Raw genomic sequence first — 26,000 nt, forward strand, 5'->3', positions numbered from 1 at the left:
GCCACTGCATTGCCTGCCCGCAGTTTTGTAAACTGCCATGTTGTTCTGACAAGTACACCCACTTGCCAGACCTTACCCTTCCCTTTCTATGCACATCAGACATCCCTATGGTAAGTCCAAGGTACACCCTGGGCAGGGTACAGTGCATGTGAAAGGTAGGACATGAACCAAGGTGTGTACCATTTCCTGACAGTGAAATACTCTCCATTTCGTGTTTCACTGTTGTAAGGCCATCTTGCCCATAGGATAGAATGGGAAGGCTGTGTAATGTATTTTCCAGCCTATCTTCCCAAAGGCTTAAGATGGAGAGGTGAAGTTTAGTATGCCTGAACTCACAATATAGTAACACTTCTTTTTATGATTGTGGTTTTTGCATTGTGTGTTTAGAAACCACTTTTAGAAGGGGCTGGGTTTTTGTGCTCTAACATTTCTGTGTGTATCTGCCTGGTTGTGGATTGACTGCCTGGATTTAAAAGTGATAGCATCTGGGGAATGTCTTGACCCAGGGGAGAAGGTGAGACAGCAACAGGCTGACCTGCATCTGGAGTGTAGGGGGGAGGAGTAGCCCCTAGATGTGAAGAGGCCTGGGCTGCAGCCATAAAACAATGACTCCATCCCCTTTAGTATTTAGGCGTACAACTATGAGAGCTGAAATCCCTGAACGTTGGAATGGAATGGAACTGAGCAAGACTGAACAGGGGAATGGAACTGTTCAAGACTGTAAAGGATTGAAAACTACTTTGTGGTGAAAAGGAACCTCTGGCAAGGACGAAAGAGCTGAATAGACTGACCTTGGCTGTGTTTTCTGGGGCTGGCCTGCAGTTTGTTGTTTTAACCAAGGAAGAGGCAATTGGGACTTTGCTGTGTGCTGTGTCCCCCTGCTTGAAATGACTTTTCTGTGCTGTGTCCTGAAGTAACTTAACCCCAAGAGCTCGAGGTGAGCTGACTCCCTGTTGTGGAAACTCAGGAACACAAATGTTTCCAGAAGTGTCTCAGCGGCGCTGTGTGTCTGTGCTTTATGCAGCCTGAGACCTTTGTAAGCCGTGCCCTGTGATCGTGGGCACCTGGAATCCAATTGAGTCTCAGTGACGCTGTGTGTGTGTGATTTTTGCAGCCTGAGCCCTTCGGGAGGATTGCCCTGTGATTGTGTGCACCTAGCGTCCAAGTGAGTCTCAGTAACGATGTGTGCGTGTGCTTCGTGCAGCCTGAGACCTTCGTGAGGATTGCCCTGTGACTGTGCACACCAGAAGTTCAATTGTGTCTCAGCGACGCTGTGTGCTTGTGCTTTTTGCAGCCTAAGACCCACAGAAGAACTGCTCTGTGATTGTGGGCACCAGAAGTTCAAGTGAGTCTCAGCGACGCTGTGTGCATGTGCTTTTTGCAGTCTGAGACCCTCGGAAGAATTGCCCTGTGATCGTGGGCATCAGAAGTTCAAGTGGGTCTCAGTGACGCTGTGTGTGTGTGCTTTTTGCAGCCTGGGACCCTTTGAAGAATTGCCCTATGATCGGGGCGCCACGAGTCCAAGTGAGTCTCAGCAACACTTTGTGCGTGTGCTTCGTACAGCCTGAGACCTTCGTGAAGATTGCCCTGTGGCCCTGCCCGCCACGATGCTTGGGGGAGTCTCAGCGACGCTGTGTGCATGTTCTTCGTGAAGCCTGAGATCTTCATAAGGATTGCCCTGTAACCGTGTACACCCGAGGCGCAAGGGAGTCTCAGTGATGCTGTGTGCATGTGCCCTGTTGCAGCCTGAGATCTTTGTTATCGTCATCAGCCCGGAATCAACCAAGTCGCTTTGGAGGCCCAAGTCGCTAGAGGCGGAGAGGAGAGCGCGCCCCCCAGGTAACGTGTGTCGGCGCCTGGGGCAGGGTACTAGCTCTGAGAGATACGCTCTCGACCTCTCCCCTTGCGGTAGCACGAGCCACTGTCCCAGCTCGTGTTGCGGACCGTACGTGCCAAGGAGTGGCAGTACCAGGGCTGGAGCGGTAAACTGCACTGTGGTTTACACCAGATCTGTTTTGGGGGCATATGGTTACGGAAACTGACCGTGAGTCAGTAAGAGGGGCGCATAGACCGTACAAAGCACGGTGATTGGTTCTGGAGTGTATTAGGCATTGCATTAATTCAGCATTACGAACTACCTGATTGTTGGATTACTCATTGCATTTGTTTGCAGAACAAACTACCTGATTGTTGCATTACGCATTGCATTATCTCCGCATAACGAACTGCCTGATTGTTGTATTACGCATTGCAATAGTTTGCATCTCAAACTGCATTGTTCTTACATTGTAAAGTGCCTGATTCAAGCATTACGAACTGCATAGCCTTGCTTTAGGATTGCGTAGGATCACCTAGAAGTGCTCATTTATACCGCCAGAACTTACAAGAGCTGGCTAACCTAATAACTGGCCAGGAGTGCTTTTTGCAGCCTGAGACCCTCGGAAGAATTGCCCTGTGATCGTGGGCACCAGAAGTTCATATTTGTCTCAGCAACACTTTGTGCGTGTGCTTCGTGCAGCCTGAGACCTTCGTGAAGATTGCCCTGTGACCGTGCACACCAGAGGCTCAAGGGAGTCTCCGTGATGCTGTGTGCGTGTGCCCTGTTGCAGCCTGAGATCTTCGTGGGTGCATTTTGGCAACTAAGCTCGTAGGCGAAAACTATACCTCCCTCTGCGTGAAGATTACGGCAGTTTTAGATGTATTCGCCCCGCAAAAAAAATCATTGAACTAGGGGCTGACCATCGGCTCTGTGGTTCAATGATAACCTAAGAAATATGAAACTTGATTGTAAATGTGCAGAGAGGACGTGGAGACGAGGTTACTCGGACATGGATAAATAGATGTGGAGATCTAAAAAAAGGAGATAAATAGGGTTAAGGCAGAATATTTTTCTAACATGATTCTGAATGCCCCTAATACCTCGAAAAGTATTTTTAGCATTTTGAATAGTCTTACTAGCCCTGAGTGCACAAAAAAGCAGATACCCCCTTCCCAGGAATTGTGTAATAATTTGGCCAAGTTCTTCCATGTTAAAATTAAAACTATTATTGATGAGTTGCGAAGGGGGGGGGAGTCAGAAAGTGGTCTCTGAAACCACTGACACTGTGGGTTTCATTGATATGGGGGAGAGGGGCAATGATGTTCCTATCACCCTCCCAGATAGCATGAATGGTAATTACTTAACTGAGTTTGTGCCTTTGACCTCAGATGATTTCTGTAAAGTAGCATGTGGCATTTCATCAGGTTCCTCCTTGGACCCCGTACCTCACAAAATCTGGAAGGAGTTTGAGGCAGAACTGTTTCCTACTCTACGGTTAATTGTAATCAGTCCCTCATCATTGGGGTAGTGCCATCGCAGTGGAAACAAGCTCTAGTGACTCCTTTGCTAAAAAAGCCTTCTCTGGACCCGAAATGTCCTAAGAACTATAGGCCGATTTCTCTTCTGCCCTTTCCGGCCAAAACTGCTGAAAGAGTGTTTAGTAGGATGCTCTCCATCCATCTGGAGCAGCATAAATTGCTGGAGGAGGCTCAGTTTGGTTTTCGGCCTGCTCATGGTACAGAGTCGGCTCTGGTGACCGTGGTGGACGAGCTTCGGATGCGGGCAGACAGGGTTCAGGCAGCTATTCTCATTCTGCTTGACCTGTCTGCTGCGTTCGACACGGTCAATCATGGGACTCTGTTGAGTAGGCTGGGAGAGGTGGGAGTGAAGGGCTGTGCTCTACAGTGGTTTCAATCTTTCCTCACGGATCGAAAGCAGGCACTATCCCTCCCCCTTACCGATCTGATCTGATTAATATCACACATGGTGTGGCACAGGGCTCGGCAATCAGCCCAATTTTATTTAACATATATATGAAACCCCTGATTACAGTCATTAAAAAGCATAAGATTAACATCATAAATTATGCAGACGACACGCAGCTCATTCTCTCCTTGGAGGAAGAGCAGTCAACCTCATTGGAGGAGTTCCATTGCTGCTTGCGTGATACAACTCTGTGGCTGAAGGGTAATTCACTGCAGTTCAATGCAGGCAAGACTGAGGTGCTCTTCTGCTCGGCGGATAGGGTTCCTTCTGTGTTGCCCAGTAACTTCTGGCCTAGCGATATGTCGACCGCAGTGAGACCAGTGGATACAGTGCGTAACCTGGGCATCATGTTTAATAACAAGTTGACTATGGAGGCTCAGGTCACTAGAACGGTGGGCAGCTGCCTTGCGATTATCAGATCTTTGTGGAAAATCCTACCCCAAACCCCCCCACAGGCATGGGCACTAGTTGGATTATTGCAATGCCCTTCTGTTAGATTCTGCAAAATTTCTCTTGGATAGACTTCTTAGGATTCAGTCCACCGGAGCCAAACTTGCCTTGGGCTGGCCTAGAAGGTCCTCTTCCTCTCGGGCCCTGGCAGAACTGCATTTGCTACCGCTGGGGCAGAGAATTCAGTTCAAGTCCCTCTGCCTAGTGTTTAAAGCCCTGCACAGTCTGGGTCCTGTATCTTTGCAAAGGAAATTCGAGTGGTATGTTCCAGCCAGAAACCTCCGTTCCGCTTCAGCGAGATTAGTCAAGACCTTGAGGTTCAGGAAAGTCAAAGCGGGTGGCAGAACCTTTACGGCCGCCGCTGCCAGACTTTGGAATGGGCTCCCTCTGGAATTGAGACAAGTTAGTGATCTCCTTCTCTTCAGAAGAAGACTAAAAACATGGCTGTTTCCAAAAATGTAGGGGCTATTTTTCTGGGTGGTCCCCCCCCGTCGCTCTTCCGCACGTTCCCCACCATGTACTCTGAGTTCGCCAGCGCCTGTTAGAGTGCTTTAGAAATGAAATAAATCAATAAATAAGAGGTATATTACAAATATGCATATGTTGGATTTTTATTGTGTGGTCTCATTATATATCTTTTTATATAAACTTATACTTGTTTTTATATGAAACTGGTATGGAGTCCTTTTGTGGTGTCACCATTGGGTCACCGGGAGCGTGGTTGCAAATACTTTACACAGCCAAGCTACCAAGTGGGTGAGCAGGGGTTATCTGAGAAGGTGTCCTTCCTTTCCCTGACGTGGAAGGTAGGGTCCCAACTTGGCCTAAGGTACCTACTTCAGCCAACTACTGAATCCCAATACGTGTATGTATTTGGAATTGGAGGCACAATCTCACATGCCTCTTCTAGCCAATCACCCCCGTAACAGCACACAATACTGCTGCTTCACAGAACGTGCCTCTGGGCAGTCGATGTGCGGCTGGCACATGTGTGTATTTGGAATTGGAAGCACATGATCACAGACAGCTTCTCACCAATTACCTCCCTAATCACACACAGTAATGCTGCTGCATACAACGGGCCTCTGCAGGTAGTCGATGTGTGGCTGGCACATGTGTGTATTTGGAATTGGACCACCAGTTTAGCTTCCCCAGATGACTATCTATAAAATCACAGACATTCTGCATAACCCCGGCAGAAGCTGGGTCTCTGTTATATTTTTGTATTTTGTTTTAGCCTCGATAACTTCAATAATGGTGAAGAAAAAGGAGTCTGCACTGCTTGCCTTTTTGAGTCCTCAGGGATTTGACCACGTATGGTCAATGAATAGCCTTTTGCTCAAAATCAGTTCATAGGGAAGACGGTAAGTCTGTGAGTAATATGGCCAAAATAATGCAAATAAAACACAGCTGAGCGTATGCAGAGAGTGGGCCTGTGTGTGGACAGGAAACAAGTTTATTTTGAAGCGGTCCCTTGCTTTAAATGTGCCTCTGCTGCTGCATGAAGGGGACTCAGGACAAAATAATTTTAGTAATGGCGGTGCTACATGCGGCTGAAGAGACAACCGATTGCCTGCTATCAGAGAGCTAAAGGAAAGCTTGTCATAATGAGGTCGGTAGCCAGCCAACTCCCCCTTGCCAACTTTGGATCAAGGCCGCGGTGCGCACCAATGCATATTTTACGCTTCACCACTTTTAAATGTCACTAGCCGCCACTGTCCATGACACTACATTCCTCCCAAAATCCAGAAGACAAACAAACAAAAATTCAAACTGTGGACACACAAATAAAGTAGATACTGCATGGTCCAGCACTCTCTAGAGCCAATCAGCAGGACAGCAGTAGACACAGGGAGTGATGAAGCTGGCTGCAACAGGTCATCTCCCCTCGCATTCATAATTTACCCTGAGTGATTTAGGACACAAACACTGGCTCAGAGAAGTCCAATACCTTCTGGCCGCAAGCCGGCTGGAGTTATGTCCATTGTGTGGAGTTGCTCCACTCTGCTGACCCTCGGGATGGTTTGTGGCAATAATTCAAAACAGGGTGCATAGGGCGCATTGTCAGAGTCCATCCCAACACTTCGATCATGAAGCATACTTTTGTGATGTTGAATGGCATGCTGAACACGGTTTTGTCATGCCTCAAACGGTTTAGGTCCCCTCTGCAAAGCCTGTTCACCTCCTGGTACCCGATGGTGGGGCATTGTCAAGTCCATCTCTCATGCTTGTGGAGGTCTTTTGGATTTGTTGCCACAGGACTGCATGTGGTCTACGCTGTGGCTGCGAATGTGCTGCGACTGGGCCACTGCAAGACCACTGAGGAGCCACTGCCTAGTCAATTGTACAATCACAGGGGAAATGGGTCTTGGTCAAAACTCACTCTCGCCGCAGGGAACCTCTGGTTGACTGACTCTTCCACGTGTTACTGGTGCTTCTTGTCTGTAGTTCTGATAGAGGTGTTGGACTCCACATATTAACTATTACATAAATGGTAGTGATGATTCACTAGACAGGGGCTGACATGATGGGGCTGCCAGTCATGTGCTGATTCTATACAACAGGTGATGACAACTTGCCTTGATGATTGCAGGCCTTCTGTCTTCGGTCATTGACAACTGGGAGTGATGGTGGCCATGTGTTTTCATTCTTCCTTTGTTGAGGTATCTGAATCCTTGTGCCCGGATGTTTTGGGTTGCTGAGCCGGCAGATGACTGTGTCTGGATGAATATGCTGAAAAACATGGGGCAAAGAGTAGGTTTGAGTAGGCTTGCAGTTTACTCTAGGTGCGCCCACTGTGCTGTCGCCAGATCGTCCTCATTTTACCCCAGTGGCTTGCCGCTTATGGGTCCAGATACACGCCCTCAACAGCTCAAGTCTTCCTAGTTGTGCTTTTCAAGCCTGGCATCTCTTTATCTTCTCTTCTGGGCTCGGTTTGTTGTCAGGTTTCTGAGTGTGAACCAGCAAGTCACAATCCCTTCTGCTCCTAGTCCATGGTACTCCGCATACATCTTTTGCCACTTATGCTGGCAAGACTTCTCATTACTCGTGTCTCCTCTGGGAACAGCTGTGAGACTATATGGGTGGGACTTCTATTCTCCTTCTTCCTTCTGGATGCAGCAGCATGCATTTTCTTCCAGACTGGCCAACATGGCCTCTCAGTGGTCAACTCTCTTTATAGTCCAGCCACAGGCCTCGGGTGTTGAGCTCCCGCTTAATGATCATCAGAGCGGTCACTGATATGGTTCTCTTTTTCTTCTTGAGTACATTGTGTCATCTGGACATCTGTGTTTTTTTTCCTCTTCAGGAACCTTCCTGAAGCTCCTATTTTGTAGGTCGATATGTGTTGCTGGCTCTCTGCTTCATGGTTCTTCTCGTTGCCAGACCCACTTCTTCTCTGAGTCGGTGTGGTGTCTTGCCACATGTCACACGTTCCCCCCTCAGAGACCTTCTTGAAGCTCCTACTCCAGGGGATTCCATCTTCTGGAGCCTTCCTCTGCAGGCACTAGAGAGCTGTTGTTCTGAACCACTTTCTCTGGTTGACGCACAGCATGCACCTTGAGGCTCGCTGCCATCAAGCATGGTTGGTGGGGTGTGGCATAGTGTGCCTTGAGGGTGCAGCATGATGTGGTCCTAGTATCTGGGCAACGGTTGCATCATTGTGTGCTTCTGCCCGCCTTCAGGTCCGGCTCTGCTTTCCTTGGGCTTCTTCTTGTCTTGGGGTCATGTCTATCTGGCAGGTGCAGACGGTTATGGTGGTTGCTCCAGGGTACGCAGCCATAGTCTGTTTGGTTTGTGGCACTGGGTGGGTTGCACCTTGTGATCCAAGTGTCTTACTTTGATGCCTCCCCTCCTTTATTGGGCAGGGGTAGGGTCAGAGGGTTCACCGTCCTTTCGCTACTTGCCCGCAGGCACAACAGTCTTCTTAGCTACTTCCTCGCTGGGGCAACAGGCTCCTGTCTGCATCCTCTCTGGAGCCAGCTCTCTGGTGGTGCCACAATGCAGTAGCAGTCTCTCCTTCTTGTCAGTCAAACGCAGCTGGTCACCGCAGGGGCTGACTGCTGCTGTCAGCTCTTGGCTGGGGTGGCTTTGCCACCCAAATTTGCTTTGTTGTCTTTCTTTGGCCGTGTTGGCAGGTGGTGGCTTGGTGCAGTCCGACTGGTGTTAGGAGTATTTTTTGATGCTGCAACTTTTTTGCCTTAATGGACTGTGTAATCTAATCAGTTTGTGGGCTTTAGGTGTTGGCAATCTTACTTTTGCTGGGCATGACCTACGCTGCTCTGTGTGGTGCTTTGTGCCCCTTGTGTTGGGTATTTGCCTCTGCTGCACCTGTGAGGTTATCAGGCTGCCCACGGGGCGCGCAGTGCTCTTCGCTCCCACCATGACTTCAGTTAGTCTCAGTGACACTGAGTGGGGTAGGAGGCCTGCCACCGCCATCTCATGTACTTGGGGTTGTTCGGGTGGAGTAATCATGGCTTCTTACTTATTGATGGGCTGTGTTCAAGAGACAGCACTGATTGTGTTTGGCGCTGTACTTCCCTGATCTTTCTGGTTTGTTCTGCCGGATTGCCACAGGAATCATACGGTCTCTTCTCCCTGTGGCTGCAACAGGCTTTCACTGGGTCTTTCTAGGGTATCAGGAGTGGCTTCACCCTTTTTCGTTACAGGGCGCACTTGATTTCTGTGTTTGAGACTGCTCCTCTGTCTTGCGGAGTCTCATTTCTGTCTGGCTGCACCAATGGGTATCTCCAGCAGTGCCAGGACTTCAAGCACTGTCTGGCCTGCAACTTTTCTGTCTTGGTGCTGCAACTCCCTTCCAGGTTGTCTCCTCGGGCGTGAGTTGTCTGAAATGTTTGGATGATTCCCCAGCCTCAGTGGCCTCAGCTTCTTTTTTCTCACAGTTCCTGAAGGAGACAAGATGGTCTCTTCTTCCCTTTTAAACAAATGAACACAACTGGTCCAGTGTTAAGAGAGGGTGAGTTATGGGGCTGCTGGGCAATTACATCAACCTTCTATCTCCTGTTCTCATGTGCAGTGGGGTGTTGGTGCCTTGAGTCTTTATTTTATTTAGGAGGTTATTCCCTTGTGAGCTGGTGTCCCTTGGCAATGTTTACACTACTTCATTGCGTGCTGCCCCCAGAAAGGCTTGTCTGCTCATTTTGTGCAATGCCTGTTTTTTTCTATGCTGCCACTCTGTCTCAGTGGGCTCAGTGGCATGCTGCACATCTAGTCCTTGGTCCTCGCCATAGCCTGCTCCTGTGGCTGTGCTGAGGCACTTTTTGCTCTAAGGCAGACCTCCTTCCGCTGACTCCACACACACAGCACATAGGGATCCCTCTTTTCTCCAAGGTGGGAAGTTTTATTGTGGGACAATACCTGTTCCTCACTTAGTGTTTTTTGTAACCTGCACTTGGGTACTGAGTAAGGGGGGGCATAGTGGGAGTAGTGGGGCTACGTGAAGCTACGCGAAGTGGGCGAGAAACTACGCCCACCTACGCACTTTGCGTAGCCCCACTACGTACCACCCGCCCTCCCTAAATGCTTCAATTAGCTTAAAAATTAATTATAAACCACTTACCCTGTCCGCCGCTGCGTCCCCGGGGCTCCCTCTTGTCATTGCGCTGGCGTCTTGGATGCAAATGCGCATGCGCGTCAGCCCGCGCATGCGCATTTCTCGGGAGAAATGCGCATGCGTTGGTGGCCGCGCACGCGCATTAGTATCCATGACGGCGGCGGATGACGAGAGGGAGCACTGGGGACGCAGCGGACAAGGTAAGTAGTTTTATAATTAATTTTTAAGGTAATTGAAGCATTTAGGGAGGGCGGGTGGCGGGCAACTTCGCTACGCCCACGGCGTGGGCGTAGTGATGCTTGCTACGCCTACTTCGCACAGGGCGAAGTAGGCAACACTACGCCCACTCCGTGGGCGTAGCGAAGTACTTCGCCCAGGGTTAGTACTGAGCAGGACACCTTGCCAAACGGGATGAAGGTGCCAAACTTGTTGGTGCAGTACAGTACTATGCTGCTGTGTATCTCTGGTGCCCTCTGGTGGCGTTCTGGTGGCACTGCAGTGTTGAAGGGGCACCTCTTACTGAGAGGTGTACTGCAGCATCTGGTTTGCCCTGCAGTGTCTCCTTTTTAGGTCGAGGTAATATGCAGACCGGAAGTCCGAGATTTATTGTCAGTAAGAGGGCTGCTTTATCCCTCCCTCTTTTTGGCTCTCCCTCCATTGGCTGGCTTCCTAAACGGAGGCCAGCCATTGGAGGAGAGAGCCGTCCCTCCGAATAGGCTCTGTCTTTTTCAGATTCGGGGGCGTAAGTTTTGCTGTTCTTTAGACAGTGACGTTGTCTGTCACTCAAAACAGCAAAACCATGCCCCCAATTCCGAAAAAATCGGAAGCTTGTGGCCGCCATTTTTTTATTCTCGTCTGCCGGTGAGGATCGTCTTGGTCTTGTTGAATCATGTCGTGCCTAAGGATGGGCTAGGGAGGAACCCGAGCCACCCCAACCGGTCGAGCAGGTAAGGAAGTAGTTTTCTGTTCTTCTCGAGGCTTCCTGGGACCTCGAAGGATAGTGCGCCGAGACCTGGGCCAGGGACGGAAAATCGCAAAATACCGCTGTCTTCAAAACCTTCCAACCGTGTGTTTTCTTAAATATCACTGGGTGGATGGGAGAACTGCGCGAGTGTTTATTGAAGTTTTTGTTTAACAGAACATATTTTTGGAGGTAGGGGTTATATTATCTTGGGGGGGGGGGTTTACACATGAGCGATCTTCAAACTAAGGTCGAACAGGGCCTTTATTTTAAAGAAGCCTCAGTTCCTATGATATACAGTGAGCAAACCATTCCTCACATGAGGTCTCTAAACCCACTCTTTGCAGGGCACCAAAGGTGTCATTTATGGAGTCGCATTAACACCATCTCTTGCTCTGCGCAGCAGAGGGCATGGGCATCTCGGGAGGGGGGCGGGGGTTATGGTATGGCCACAGGGTTGGCATTCCGGCAACAATCTTTATTTGCACGACGGTCGGAAATTAAGCGCCGCGTGTACCAACTTCCACAGCCCTCCGTCCTACTGATGGGAAGACTGGCAGGGGTGCGTGTACGGGCCCGTAGACTGGACACGTACATGTCCGAGGCCTCGCGCTCCCTCGTGGCACGGGAGGAAGCAGAACACTCCAGCCTTTTGTATCTGCAGCCATGGGGGGGCGAGTCCTCGAGCCTATTTCCCCCCCTTACACGCACTCTCTCTCTCCAAGGCGCGAGGGTGCGCCAGTTTATCAATGTTTGATTGACAGAAAGCGTCATGGGCTTTTTGGGAGGAAAAGCATAACTGGCATTAAATATATATAAAAAAATGTTGTGTGTCTGGAGGCGCTTTCCCCCAAAATTCACAAACTAATACCACAACCTTGCTTTTAGTTTTGCGCACGCACCTGCATTAAACATGGCCTTTTTTTATTTTGGGGATATTTTGAATATTGGGGATTTTAGGCGCCTATTCATGGTAACAAGAAACCTGGCACACATGGCCCAACATTGGAAGCTGGCCTCTTTACCGCCTCCTTTTCGGTTGGCACCGCTTTAAATTGCTCTTGCCTGTTAATGGGAAGTATTTTAATTACGAAAAAATGAAAAGCACGTATGGGGTCCCGGGATTCGACGCTTCGAGAAATAGCAGACGCATGTGGCTTCGTTAATTCGCAAAAGACGGTTGCCTGTCTAATGCATGACTGTATATGTGTGTCATGCTTTGCCCTGGGAATTATGAGTATGTGTGTGCCAAGCTCCTTTCTGTGCTAATGTGGATGGATGGCTCCTGCATTTGTGTTAAAACGTTTTTGTGTGGCTTCTCTGTGCTGGGATGTGGCTCTTTGTGTGTGTCCACCTCATTTATTTATGTTGTATGTGCATACGTTGATGCATGTATGCGTCAAAATTTAGCTACAATTGAGCAATTACAAATTAACCCTTCTCCAACCGAAAACACTCAAGAATACAAAATGGGACATCTATTACGCTTGACTTGACTAGATCACCTCAAACAAAACATCGTGGGTCAAACCTAGCCAGGTACTATCCCTAGTTTCACCCTCTCTGTGTGCACCGGAGGGGGCCAAAATGTACTAGTTTGTCCCTGGATTTGTTTATTAGAACAAAGTTCCTAAAACTTTCTTCATATTCTTTTTCACTGCCGTGTGGATGGGTACCTCTGTAGCTATTATTCGGAGTCAATATATATGCAGGTGGTTATTTCTGAACTGCTACTGTGGAGGTGTGCTGATGGCAGGAGCAGTGTTGGCCGTTGTAGTAGGGGAACCATGCAGTGGTGTTACGTGGGGGCAGCTGCAATGGTAATGAATGGAGGAGGTTTTGGAAGAAGATGTTGTGATGATGAAATGGGAGAAGAAAACGTAGGAGAACTCTGCAGTGGTGATGCTGGTGTGTGCGTGGCTCTGTGTGTGTGTGTGTGTGTGTGTGTGTGTGTGTGCGCAGCTCTGTGTGTGTGTGCGCGGCTCTGCCTGTGTGTGTGCGCAGCTCTGCCTGTGTGTGCGCGCAGCTCTGCCGGTCTGTGTGCGCGGCTCTGTCTGTGTGCGTGGCTCTGTCTGTGTGTGTGGCTCTGCCTGTGTGTGTGTGTCCATGGCTCTGTCTGTGTGTGTGTGTGTGCATGGCTCTGTGTGTGTGTGTGTGGCTCTGTCTCTGTGTGTGTGCGTGGCTCTGTCTGTGTGCGTAGCTCTGTCCGTGTGTGTGTGCGCGGCTCTGTGTGTGTGTGTGTGCGTGTCTCTGTCTGTGTGTGTGTGCACGGCTCTGTCTGTGTGTGTGGCTCTGTGTCCGCGAATACTCTCTACTACTCTCTAATGCCCACCTATTGCCACTGTAAATGACAATACCATTTATTTATGTTTTAAAAAAACAAAAAATGAAAAAAAGTCACGAGCAATGCCAATAGCTCTACTTTTAATAATGCCGAGACCATTGCATTGTAAATGCTTGTTTAGATTTCGCCTAGGCAGGACTAGCGCTGTCTCTGCAATACATGTTTTATTCAGGATATGGGCTTTAAAAGCTCCACCCATTTTTAAGGACTTCCCCTGTTACATGTGTTGATACTCAGAGCATGTGAGAACTATTTCTTTTTTTAAGCTGGAGCAGTCGAAACCAGTGCTCCTGGTTTACAGAGTACTGTTGTGAACAGAGCTGTAAATCTTGCTCTTATCTTACCACATTTGCTGTGCATTCAAAGCCTGAGGTCTGTTTTGGCCGCAGCTGCTTCCCCCTCTGTCCTGCTTTTGAAACGCATGGCCTGGCGTCACGCTCCCTGCTTTCCCATAGCTGCTGCCGCCTCCATCTCAGAGCTAAACAAACATTTACAATGTAATAGGTCTCACATTTGTGAGAGTTTGAACTATAGCATTGTAAATGACAAAGCTTTTTATTTATGTGTTTTAAAAACCTGCAAGCAATGCGTAAACACTCATTTTGGACTTAAAGTCATTGCTTATGAGAAGAAAAGCTGGCAGTCACTGTGGTTCTTTAACCCGTTCTGTGCTAGCATCGGCCAACGGCCATTGTGATCCCTACCTCGCTGGCTCTGCGCGCGTCCATTGGCCGACGCAGCTCCGCCCACTTATTATTTCTCCCGCACTGAGGGAGAATTTGCGCCGCGGTTAAGCGGTTAACGGCCAGCCTTACTTCTCGTAAGGAAACACTATAAGTACAAAGTGCATGTTTATGCACTGCTTGCAGGTTTTCAAAACTCATAAATAAAAGGCATTGTCATTGACAACGCCAATAGCTCAAACTCTCACACATGTGAGACCTATTACAATGCATTGCAAATGATTGTATTTTTTATATAGCGTGAACTCGACCGGAAGGTATCAGAATGTTTATATGAACACCATTTGCATTACAGACAGACACATTTATTTCTAGGCACAAGGAGATTAAGTTATTTGCCCAGAATCACAGAATGTTCTGAGCCTCCCTCCACACTCGAACCTGGTTCCCGAGCTTCAGAGTCAGCGGCTTTAGCGGTTAAATCACATCCTGTCACCCTCACATTTGGCCTCACCACCTGGCTCCTTTTCTTGATCAGAGTGGCAGCTCACTCGGAACAGGGGTGGGGGTGAATTAAAAACAAATAAAATAAACGTACCTTCTCCCCCACGCGATGCAGCTGCCTCTTCTCGGTCCTCTTCAGGTCTGCTACAGCACCAGAAACACTCAGGCTTCCGGGCTCTCCTAGTCAATCATGATGCTGCAGGAGCAGCGCCGTGATTGGTCTGAATGTATTACTAATAGAACATGTATATGGAACTACTTGTTGTCCTGTGAATATGTTTATATGTATATAGTGTATTTATTGGTATATGTCTTGACATTCCAGCCTTGAAAAGGTCTTTGAAAAAGACGAAACACGTGTCGGCAAATCATGTGCTGGGTGTTTTTTATGAATTGATTGAATTTTTGGAATAAAGGCTGCTGAAAAACAAGAAGACTGATTGTTCTGGATTCCCAAATTCTTGGCTTGGTAGTGTTGACATTGTCTCTGAAGAGAGTACTTGGGGTTATTCATACCCACAGATGAGACATACTTGTAAATGACTGAATAATGACAAGTGGTGGGCTGGAGAAAACCCTCGTTTTTTTCATTGTATCTGTGGCACATCTAGGTGTGCGAGTAACACCTCTAGGTAGTAGGTGTTGAGGGTTAATTAAGCACCCGGGTTGAATACTTTGAGCTGAATATGTATATTCTCACGCCTCTCTATACTGACAAATGTTTTACTATCCAATGAATGTGCGGACATTTCTCTGTTGGGGAACAGTACTACCTGTTTGTTTTTACACCAGTGTTTGGTTTGTCTGGGCTAGACCAGTGTTACAGGCTGCAGGTCGTATCCTTAAATGTGGGTGGCTGCGGGGTTACAAATGATGATTGCTGTAGTCTTCATCTGTGAAGGCTTTCCAAATGTTTAATTACAACGTACAGCAGCATTACCACCTTGGTGGCTGCGCCCGCTAGAAAATGTGACTATGGTGCGCCAGACTCCATCTACACCTTCTGTCCAAAGAAATGCTGTGCTCCTGGCATTGCGGCAGGTGAGATCTGTCCCCTTCATCATCAATGAAATATTGTGGGCTATGGGTCAACATGTTTAGTGAAAGAACGACATGGGCATCATTGATATGTGTGCATAAGTGGCCATAAGCAGGTGCACCCGGGCCCTTTTATTAACAGGTTGACATGACCGGTGATGCCTATGTTGGATGGGTGTGGGGTTTGTGGTAGGACTGCCCCTAGGGAGGGGATATTGGATGATGTGTCCTAGAGGGCTTTACATTTTAGATCTTAGGAGAATACGCCCAGCAGTTTTACAACATGGCCAGTCTACCCAGGGCAGGGCTGGTTATTTGGGGCAATGGAAAAACACTGACAGGCTGAGTAGGGGGCAGCTTTTAGGGCTGGGTGGAAGGACAAGTCAGCTAAATAGTCTGGCAAACGTCCCTAAGGGAATATATGATCTCAAGCACACATTTAACAAACCTTCACCCAAACCCCTTTTATGGGTGGTTGGACTTACTCCCTACACTCATTTGCGACAGGTGGGGGGTGGAGCACACTTTCCAGGGCTCCTTTTAGGTCCCACTCCACCGCTGTTTTCACTCAGCCAAGGCATGTAATGTTGAGCTATGTGTTTTTTAGGTCCAGCCTCAGAGCCAGTGCGCAAGCTCTGCTCTGGTGATTATCTGTTGTAGTACACTATGGAGAGAAGCCCCTCCCAACCCGTCCATATTTTTTATTGGCTTGTGTGTCTGTCATTCGTAAATGCTGTCTTCTGATTCATAAAGAGGCTTATTCGTCCCTCATTAGTACTGCTGTGTCGTCATTTGTAACCTCCCAAGGCTACTGGCTCCTTTACTTTGGTTCTTACCCAGTACGTTTTATTGTTAGCGTTGTAAGCATTTTTTTCTTTATTGAATTTGTCCTACTTCGGGCAGGATGACGTTCTTTGTTTAGATTCAGCGCGCAGTGCGCACTTTCGCTTTCGAAGCTGCCGGGACAATCTCGAGCGTTTGTTTCCCTACCTCCTAATTTTTTCCAGCAGGTTTCACCTACTAATGAGAAAATTTGCGAGGGTGTGATACTTCTATCATAACGTGACCATTCCTGTATTGGTACAGTAGTAGGAGCTTGTTTGTATTAGAGTTGCGTGAACAACGTAGATATGCAATTTTGTTTGTAGCTGAGTAGGAAAAGTGGTTTGTTATTGCACGGGTCTCCGGCGGAGCTCTGTTTTAAAGCACATACAGTACCCCAGCAGGACCCTTCTGTCGCAGCTGATGAGTGAATAAGCAGGCAGAGGTCACCCCCCTACACCGCCTCCTCCCGCCCGAGGGCTGGCGTTGAACACCAAGATGGCTGACAGTGGTATGGAGGAGTACGAGAAAGAGGCAAGCTGCGACCCCGTGTTGCACCCCGAGGTGAGCGAGCTGGTGGCCCTACCCTTGCCCGGTGATGGCATCCCCCGCTGGCAGGAGTGGCACTGTTTCATCGCACACCCTGTGTGTTTTTGTTGGGAGCTGCCACAAGCTGCGAGGCTCTTGTGGGGGCGGTGGAGTCCTATGTGTGTGCATCCGCTGCCAGGTGCAGGTCATGGTGTCAGGGCACTCATATAGCAGCCGGCCCTCGCTCATCTGGGGAGGCGCCGGGGGTCAGGTGACAGTTCTGTGTATGAGAATGAAAAAGGCCACCGAATGCTCTGCTCAGCTGATGTGGCTTCCATCTTCCTGTCAGCTGTCCGCATCCACGAGCCTTCCCAACCTTGGAGCTGAAATTCTTTAATAAAAGGTTAAAAAATCAATCCGAGGGGAAGAGGCACCGCTTCCTTTGTGGTGACTGGCCAAATAAAGTAAAAGATCCAAGAAAGTGCTTTTGGACCCTGATGTTTATTTTTGTCTGTGTTAATCCAAAGAGCACACCCTCCTTTCCTCCGCACTACGGCGGGATCTCTAATCTTACAGTCTGCTGCAAAAACAGGGCTTCATACTGGACGATGATTCTGGTTGCGTTTCAAATTTTTACCTTTTTTGGCCATGCCTTGTCATTGTTGTTCCATGTGGCCTGTGATAAAGGTGCAGGTGTTACTGCCTCACAAACACAGATGACTCAGATTGTTTCTGCTCTACTTGTATGTAGCCTTTAACGCCGTAACCGCGGCGGTTTTACTGCCGCGGTGCGGGCGTTCTACTGAGTGGGTGGGGCTCCGTCGGCCGTTGGCCGACGGCAGCACCCGCAAGGTAGTGCTCCCGTCGGCTGACGGGAGCACGGAACAGGTTAAGAACTTTTACTGTAAACAATGTGTTGCGATTACTACGTTGCTGCTACTTAAACCGATAGACTGTTTCAAATTTTGCTGTTTTAAAGTGCGTTTGTTTTTTAGTACTTTTAGAAACACCTTTGAAATGTGTGTAAATCCAGCTCACGCAAACATAACTATCCTTGTTATTTTAGTGAACTGATGGAGCAGGTAGCCTGTAATGGGTTAAGGCAGTGCTAAATCCGTTTTAAGTAGATCCCATTATTTATCTTGGATTGCATTTGACTGCCTCCCTCCCTCCCACCGCATAACAATGTTTTTGTCTTCTTACTCATGACTCCTTTTAAGTAGAATAAGGAACAATCATTGCACGTTGCTCATTACACTAGAGATGTTTGTTTGGCGTTTTTTTTCCATCACATTCTGACTAGTTGTGTACTTCAGGTTGTCATAACTACATCATATAGCTCCTTACCTGCTAATAAGGTGTGTAACTTCTCATTGGTGCACATGCTACAAAGTTTTCACTGTACTGTTTAAAATGAAGATGCTAGGTTTGCTCAAAGTCTTCTGTATGATAAATCTTAGGGAAAATGATCGCTAAATATCACGTTCCATACCATTTCTCAGGCAATCGGACATATGCATTCCTCCCATAAACGAAATACACAGTTGGAATTACTTGCACCACACCTTGCAGAAAGTCCTTTGCATAATACTACAAAGTGTAAGTATGCTCACACGTGGAATGACCTATGTACACATTCTCATAATATGTCTGTGGTCTATGAATGCACAACTTCCGTTTTTGCACTTCATCTAGAGCTATTAGACCATAGCTTCCCTTTGACCTGTGTAGTTTATCTTCATCTGTCCAATCCACTTTACCCTGTCCTGAATCTCTCAACTGCTTTGTCTCCTGTATCTATCTTCTACTTGAGCTATAAATTTCTTCTCCGTATCTGACAACAAACACGTCAAATTATGGCAATGAGCATAAGATGTGTCCAACTCTTGTGTCGGAATGAAGTACGTCCTAAGTCTGTCTTCTGATTTGTAATAATCATACTTATTCAAATGCTTATAGGCTGGTACTTCAGGAAGTACAGCATCATAATTCGAAAAGAAATACTCAAAATGATTATGTCCATAGAAAATGCTAAGCAGCAAACTATATGAAATTCCATAAGTCAATTGAAGGTGATGGTATCTAATACCTTCATCTACAGAAGCAGGCAATTGCATACACACATAACAGTCTTTCACATCCATGGCCTCAATATACTCAAACAACAACTTCGCATATGCCTTAGGCTTGAAATTACCTCTAGACAGATCTGCATGTAATCTACAACTCTCCTCTAGTAGCAAAACTCTTTTGTCTCCTATTTTGACTCTTCCTTGCTAGGAGTAGTAGGTGTAGGTGTTCCCTCTACCTCCACTACCTGCTCATGTGGTACTAAATATGAAACTACAACTACTAGAATGATGAAGAGTATCACTCCTCCTACGAGTGTGCCTACAATGCACCTAGCTCTACTATTCGGGTTTCCAGCCTCCATGGTCTCAGGACTATGTTCAATTCGTTTGTTCAGCAACAGCACTCAAGAGTCACTTTCCTCTTCCTTTAGTTGCTTACAGCACTGGAACCACACCTCAGAGGCTGAAAGCCTCCTTTGTTTTCAGTTCCTTATTTACACCAATTAATAGACAACCCTAACCCTTCTCCGTCCTCTATGGGAAGTCCCTAAGTTTCTTCTTCTTCCACTCGGACCTAGGTTGTCAAAAGCAATTCTATTTACAGCAAAGTCTTTTTAGTCCATAATAAGATTTGTTCCAACTGCTTCTAACACATATTCCAAAAGTTCAAGATGAAGAACAATCGATTCATGAGATGGTATTTCAGGCCCAAACGTGGGAAAGATCAGTCTACTCAAGATCGATGGCGAATTCCACTCCATATCGGGGGATTCGGAACGGTGATGGTCAATACTTCTTCGATCTCAAGTCCTGGCACCAACAACAGCACATCCAGCTTGATGTTAGGACTGGTACCGATCACTGCCCTCATCCTCCCCGAACTCAGTACACCTGGCATCAGTCACAGGGTATGTCCACTCAGGAGTCGCGTACCTTCGACAAGGCAACCTTGTTCGCCTTGATCTCCTTAGACCTCCATGAGCTTGCTCCCATTCGCCTTCATCTGATTTAGATTCTTCAGACGCTGGAGCAAGATCTCTTTTGGATACCAGTCTCAGGTTCAGTCGCCTCTGTCTCTCCGGCCACTGCTCCTCTGATCTACTGCTTGTTCTTGTGCTGTCTTCTTGCTCACCCTGCCCGAGACTTTCTTCAGCTGAGTTTGACTCTGGACCACTTTCACAGCAACTTCCACTTTCGGAGTCAGTTTCGGAGTCGCTGCCGTTGTGACCACCCTCAGCTTGGTCCACTGAGCAACCAGCTTCGTCAGACACCCTCACAGCTTGGCTTATCCCCTTCTGTGGCCCTGCCACATAAGCTGGATTTTCATTCGGGAGAGGAGCTGTTTCTTCCAAGGGTGCTGAAACTCGACGAGTATGAGAAGCAATTATCCAGTTCGGCACCCCCCCACACTTCACAGCAATGTTCGTGACTAGGATGACTTGGTAAGGACCTCTCCAGCGAACATCCAAGCAGCTCTTTCGTACGTGCTTCTGAACCAGCACCCAGTCCCCATGACTCAGGTTGTGACAGAGATCACTGGAAGCCGGGACCAAAGCAGCCTGCACCTGACGAGACACAGAACGGGCGACATCAGCTAGTCCTTTGCAATAATCGAGGATCAGATCATCTGTGATATTAATCTGGGCCGCTGACCGCACCACTGGCAACCTCATAACCCTTCCCATCAGCACTTCATGAGGGGAAAGACCTGTTCTCCTGTCTGGGGTACTGCACATACTCATCAACACCAAGGGCAAAGCATCAGGCCACTTCAGAGACATAGATGGACACATTTTTGCCATTCGAGCTTTCAGAGTCCCATTGATTTTCTCCACTATTCCAGAAGCCTCTGGACGATAACTACAATGAAGTCTCTGATCAATATTCAGTGCTGTGCAAAGCATGTTCATGATTTCACTATGAAAGTCCGTTCCTCTGTCCGATTCCAAAGAGGTAGGTATCCCGAACCTAGGGATAAGTTCCCTCAGCAACAACTTAGCTACTGTAAGTGTGTCACACCTGCGTGTCGGGTACGCCTCCACCCACCTTGAAAACACACACACCACTACCAAGATGTACCTCAACTGGTTCCTCCTAGGCATCTCAATAAAGTCCAATTGCATTTTGTTGAAGGGCCCCTCTGACCTCCCAATGTGACTCATGGTTACTGCAGTTCTCCTGCCAACATTCCTTTGTTGGCACGTAACACATCTCTGACACACAGCTTCTGCCACCGCACGGAACCGTGGGTTGTACCATGTCTGCCTGAACACTCGCACCATCGCATCTCTTCCCAAATGCACTACACCATGAATCAGTCTTGCCATCGGGATCAACAACTCATCCGGCAACACCGCTCTCCCATCAGCTGACACCCAAATGTCCACATCCCCTTTAACGCAGCCTGAATTGATCCACACATTCTTTTCATGGTCAGACACCTGTTCCTGCAAACTCATCCCAAGTATCTGCCATGGCCAGCATCATGTTAAAGTCGGTTCTTTCTTGGTTCTCTTCTATATGCTTCTCAGTAAAGGAACAACCTTGTTCTGCACAGCAACGTGCAACATCATCCGTGTAGCGGTTGCCAAGTGACACAAAATCTGTCCCCTTTCCATGAGCCGTGCACTTTACAACAGCAATTTCTTTAGGACGCTGTAAGGCCTCTAGGAGTAACCTCACAAACTCCCCATTGCGAATGGGGGATCCAGACAATGTCATATAACCTCTCTGGGACTATAACTGTCCGAAGTTATGAACCACACCAAACCCACACTGGCTGTCCGTGTAAATAGTGATTCGAATTTGGTCTGCTGCTAAGCAGGCATGAGTCAAAGCAATGATCTCAGCCACTTGAGCAGAGTATACTCCTTCCAGGCACGCAGCTTCAACTACTCCTGTAATGGTGCATACAGCAAATGCTGCTCTCAACTGCCCGACACTGTCTTTCATGCATGAACCATCAACAAAGAACATTTCATCAAGGTCAGTCAACGGTTCATCAACAATATCAGGTCTTAGTTTGGTGCAAAGTTCAGACACATCAGCACAATCTTCATCAAGTGTATTAGGCAACAGCATCAATGTAGCAGGATTCAAAACAGAACACCTCTTAAGGGTCACATTCTCCGCAGCAAGTATGACCTGCTTGTAGCGTGTGAGCCTATTATTGTGGGACATGCACTGTAAGCTGGTGACCCATAACAATGCTCTCACATCTTTCAATGCTGATACCCGTTGCAGCAACGGATTTGAGACATCCGGCCAACACTGAAGCTAAAGCCAAAATCGGTCAAGGGGGGACTTCGGCTCCTCGAGTGCAGGTCCCCCAGCCACTGAGGATCCCGTCAGGGACTCGGACATACCAGCAGACGCCTCTTTTTGATGAGAATGATGATTGTTACCTAGACCCGTTGGCATGTCGGTGCCTGAGATGGGAGGAAGACTGCACTCTAGGGGCAGTCTTGGAGGTAGACCAGAGGGGACCATTTGATGAGGCGGATGTTGATGGTCACCCTACAACCTTTTTGGTTGACACTGGTGCTACCCGTTATACGGTGAGATCTGCAGTAGTCCCCAACCTACCCCTCTCGGGACAGACAATCCAAATTGTAGGTGTTGCAAATAGGAAGATGACAAATCCTTTGATGGAACCAATTCCTGTAAAGATAGGAACATTTGAGATCGACATCAATTTGTGGTGTGCGGTTCAAGTCCTGTTTGTTTGCTAGGGAGAGATCTCCTGTGTGAACTCAATTGTACCATCTATTGGACCCCCAAAGGAGTGCAGAGTACAGACTAATGATAATGATGCTACCTTCAAAGTCACAAATCAGCATGTGTGCATAGAAATGTACCCTGCTTTGACAGTGGAGGAGCTTACACTTGACCTGAGAGATTCAGTCTCACAGGAATTGTGGGACTTTACTGGTGAAGACAAAGGAGTTGAGCCAGTTGACATTCAGATTAAGCAGTTTTTTCAGTGTTAATATGTTTTCACTGGTGATGGCTATTTACCTTTCAGTGGGGTTTTATCAGTTATTCTCCCGGAACTACGATGTCAAACAATGTATTCAAATCAATCCCCAGCACTTTACAGATCTTAACAAACCTCTCAACCTGCTTGTACCACACAACTGGGCTCTCTCTCAGCTTTGGGAAATCATTTGTGAATGCCGCCAAGTCTTCTTGATTCCAAGGCACATGTACGTAGCCTCCGTTGGCCACTTCCGTAAAGGGTATGCCCCAATTCCTGCCATTACCCCTCCTACAGGAGGTGTCTCTGCCACACTCCTCTTGACACTCTTTTTATTTGACCATCTTTCTTCCCATTTGTCAAGTCTGCTCCAGGCTCATATCCCTATAATCAACTCTCTAATGTGGGTCTTTAAGCCAATTACCCTCTTCTCTTCTAGATTTTGATCAGTGTATTGCAACCTGTGATTACCCTGTAACCTTTTTGTCCTAGACAAGTCCACATCATATTTGTTCGCCATTTCAGTCAGTTTCTCATTTGTCGACCTTGCTTTGTGAGTCACTTCGTTTGCCACATACAACAACCCATCTGGTTCATAAAGCTCCACTCTCTCCAAAGGCAAATTTCCCTCAATTATTTAGTCCACCTCTGCTTTTAACTACATTACATCCAATCTCTTCGCCTTAACCGCTGCCGACAGGGTACTTCTACTAAATGCACCACTTGATTTCCTACAAGCACAGTCTTGTTCTCTGCATATGTTTACTTCAGATGTATCTCTAAACGCTGTCCTGTTATCCGCACTCCCATGGTCCCAGTCCTCTCCCGGCCTGTCAACCTGAGCCCCCCTAAACTGTCTCCTATGTCCTTAAATCTGAACTCAATTCACCAAGAGGTTTTGGTCTTGGTCCTCTCAAATCCATCGGCCCTCTTGACGAATCTGCTGTAGCTGGTAACGGGATACTCGATTCCACAGGCCGTGGCATTTGACTCAAACCACCCACTACACTGTTCCTACCAAAGCTGGTGCTCCCTTCTATCCCTGTCTGTGGTGGGTTTCCACTCCTCACTTGCTCTGGATTGTACACTGATACTATGTGACCAATTGTAACCAGTACCGTAAGAGCATCCGGCAACCTCTGTGAACTGACACTTTTGACATTCTCTTTTTCCCCTGTCGAGAGCTTTTCCACTACTTCAGCACTAGGTGGAGCTTGCGGTTCCCTAGCTCCTTCTGTTGGGGCTGATTTCTCTCCTTCTGACTCTGGATTGTATGGAGGTGGTCTCTCTGCTAACATTCTCTCAATCAAGCTATCATCTGTATCACTGTCGTCTTCTTCAACATTCTTTTTCTGCGTGTCCCCTGTCTTAACCAACAGCGGGTACAATTTGTCCCCCTCAATGGTCTGTACTCTCCATCTCTTCTCTAATGCGTCCCACCGCGCACCTTGGAATGCTCTGACTGACCGTTTCACTCTTTCCTGTCTCCTGTTCCTATTTGGCTCGTGTGCCGCACTAATCCACGCATGTAATGCCTCAAACTGTATTGGTCTAGGCAAAGGTCGCAAAGAAGCCATAATCGATTTCAACTGATGTACACTTCCAATCTGAAAGTTCCATATCGGGGAAAGGTCAGCTCCTCAGTTCCTTCAGTCATCTTAGCCCAATTCTCAAGCCACAATATAGTATGCAAACCCACATTCGTAGCCATATAATGAGCTGGAGTATCGTCGGGCGGAGCCCCTTTTCCCCCCGGGGCTCTAATTTCTTTTCTTTTTTGAACAAATCTCGCAAAACTTTAAAACATTTCAAGATTGAAAACAACGCTTCTCCTTTCGCAACTCTCTCTTACTTCCTGATGACAATCTACCAATCCCAGCGCGGCTTCACACCAACCGCCCTATCACAGCGCAGCACCTTTTGACGTCACTCGCCTCCGCTTTGCAGCAGTTCCCCTCCTTTGCAAGTCAACTCTCACTCACGCATAGATCCCAATCATGCACTGAAATGATCACTTACGACCAAGCAATCACTTTGCTGTCTGTACGTCCAGACTGACTGTACGTCCACAGTTGTGTAATTGTCTACCGAAAAATGGCAACTGTCAGTCCACGAAACTACCGGACAATCACCTCAACTGATAGGTTACAAACACCCAGCAACCCACGACCAGCGTTGATTATTCACGCATTCACACATTCATTTCCCCTATCTTGGTCCAGTGGGTAATCAATGGTACCTCACGATCCCCTTAACAATGGTTGACAATGACTCTGGGGGTATGGTACAGCCGACCCACTTAAGCTACTCCTTGGGGATAAGATTTTCCCGGGCTGCTCGCGCTCACAGCCTGATCACCTTTCACACAACAGGCATTCTAACTCTGCAAGACATCACAACACCAACACTGCAATCTAACAACATATAACCCTATTTATACTCACACTCTATGAACTGCTGCTTTCGCCGCACCGTCACTCTCCGTCAGTTTCCATGAAACGCCGTCTTCCGCCAACAACCCACTGGGCAAACATTACCTAATTTTCTATGGGTCTTGGGGAACTTTTATCCTAATCTAGAACTCCCTCACTCTAGAGACAACCATCTTAGTCTGCTACCAACTGGGGAAGCTGGGATTCTTAGCTAGATTTTTACCTTACCAATCTCCAGAATCCCAGGTCAGGCCGATCGAATCTTTTTATCTCCTAGAGATATAGAGGGAAAAATTTCCAATTTCATAACTTCAAACAGCTTTGTAAACCAACAATCAAATCCAAATTAAAGAATCACTGACTACGAACTAAAGTTTAAGGATTTATTACAAAAACAAAAATAGTTGAACATACACACACCTCAGCAAGAGGTTCAGGAAATAAACCGGCACTAATACAAACATAATCCTACGCAAGTGTCTCAGACAACTCAAAATAAAGAGCAAAGTCAACTCAAGAAGCATTAGAAATACAATGATAGTCCCCACTTGAAATCTGGACTGCATTTACAGAAAGGAAAAATTAATAATTAGTCTGTCCCTACTCTAACTCTAAGGTGACATCTCTACTTAACTTTTTCCTCCCAGGCAAGAGTAAAGGTGTCAGCAGTGAAGACTTCCTAAGAAGTACACTCACTCAACATAAGCTCCTGAGCTCGTTCTAAGATGCTCCTTCCTACATCCCACTCTTCCCTGAGTTCCCTAAAATCTACTATAAGACTGCCTATATCCTGCTCTTCCAAACTCCTGCCCA

The 26,000-nt window shown here is 47.5% G+C and overlaps 1 protein-coding gene across 2 annotated transcripts in view; it reads left to right on the plus strand.

Annotated features, from left to right (window-relative positions):
- TRIM66 (tripartite motif containing 66) overlaps positions 1-26,000 on the plus strand; it is an 862,818-nt gene that overhangs the window by 810,939 nt on the left and 25,879 nt on the right. The gene's annotated exons all lie outside the window — the stretch shown is intronic.

Source organism: Lissotriton vulgaris, chromosome 2_1 (assembly GCF_964263255.1).
Source record: "Lissotriton vulgaris chromosome 2_1, aLisVul1.2, whole genome shotgun sequence".
Lineage (NCBI taxonomy): Eukaryota > Metazoa > Chordata > Amphibia > Caudata > Salamandridae > Lissotriton > Lissotriton vulgaris.